This window comes from Heterodontus francisci, unplaced genomic scaffold (assembly GCF_036365525.1).
Source record: "Heterodontus francisci isolate sHetFra1 unplaced genomic scaffold, sHetFra1.hap1 HAP1_SCAFFOLD_102, whole genome shotgun sequence".
Lineage (NCBI taxonomy): Eukaryota > Metazoa > Chordata > Chondrichthyes > Heterodontiformes > Heterodontidae > Heterodontus > Heterodontus francisci.
Genome location: NW_027140380.1, coordinates 1562944 through 1563538, shown reverse-complemented (window position 1 = coordinate 1563538; position 595 = coordinate 1562944). Strand labels below are relative to the sequence as shown.

The 595-nt window shown below is 47.7% G+C and overlaps 1 non-coding gene across 1 annotated transcript; it reads right to left on the bottom strand.

Annotated features, from left to right (window-relative positions):
• Positions 1-200: 200 nt before the first annotated feature.
• On the bottom strand, positions 201-292 carry trnak-uuu (transfer RNA lysine (anticodon UUU)). Its single transcript is given in 2 exon segments — positions 201-236; positions 256-292. It is a non-coding gene; the product is annotated as a tRNA-Lys (tRNA).
• Positions 293-595: the final 303 nt, after the last annotated feature.

Genomic DNA, 595 nt, shown 5'->3' with positions numbered 1-595 from the left:
TACCAGATCCTCACCAAACAGCTCCTTCCACTGCACCGAAGCAAGAACCAAATCCTGCAAACTCACACCAGCAGCTCTCTGTTTCCCTGCTCTCACTCTCCATTGTGATGTCACTCTTGCTGTGCTTCTCTCTCTCTTGCTCTGACTCAGAGTCTGTGCTTTTGACGCATTTCTGAACTCTCTGTTCCGTCGTGTTCCTCTGTCTCTGGTGGGATTTGAACCCACAACCTTTGAATATTTTTTTAAATCATTATTTAAAAGTCCAACACGCTATCCATTGCACCACAGAGGCATACATGCACTGGAAGACATCACCAATGCCTTTGATCTTGTTAGCAGAGACGGACTCTTCAAACTGCCATGGAACATTGCCTGCCCTCCTGAACACTTGGGCGTCATTTCTTCTTTCCACGAGAACATGCACAGTTCCATCAGTTACAATGGAGCAACATCAGACACTTTCAAGATCAGCAGTGGGGTAAAGCAGGGCTGCGCGCTGGCGCCAACTCTCTTAGGAACAGAGGAACATCGGAGGAGGCCATTCAGCCCGTTGAGCCTGCTCTACCATTCAATTAGATCATGGCTGATTATCTAC